Genomic DNA, 453 nt, shown 5'->3' with positions numbered 1-453 from the left:
CTTATATGAAAGAACAGGGAAATGAAATAGGAATTGTCAAAGAAATTTAAAAACAATCCACTCAAGAATAAACCAAAATGATGAAAGCTGACATACATTTAGCCTAATGACATTTTTGGGTAAACGTTTAAATCCCTTGGTATTTTGGCAGAACAATCAGATTTCCTGTGAAGGCAGAGTTCCTCTGTAGTTCTCACTGGCTGAGGGTCCTTCCTCACCCTCTCGAAGGTAACTGGCTTCGTCGACAGGCACATGCACCCCTCTTAGGAACAGTAATGCTCCCTCCTTGCTCAGTTTATTATTACTTTTTTTGCTCATGCCAGGTTGAAGTCAGGAATGTTTCAGCTAAATCTGTGTGGATTCTGGAATTTGGCCACTTCCTAAGGCTTTAGCATGACAATTATTACTTCCTTCTGTGATCTTATAACCCTCTTCCCCTTCTGTCTGAGTTGC

Source organism: Galeopterus variegatus, unplaced genomic scaffold (genome assembly GCF_000696425.1).
Source record: "Galeopterus variegatus unplaced genomic scaffold, G_variegatus-3.0.2 Scaffold777, whole genome shotgun sequence".
NCBI classification, from domain to species: Eukaryota; Metazoa; Chordata; class Mammalia; order Dermoptera; family Cynocephalidae; genus Galeopterus; species Galeopterus variegatus.
Note: the sequence above shows the minus strand (reverse complement) of the source record.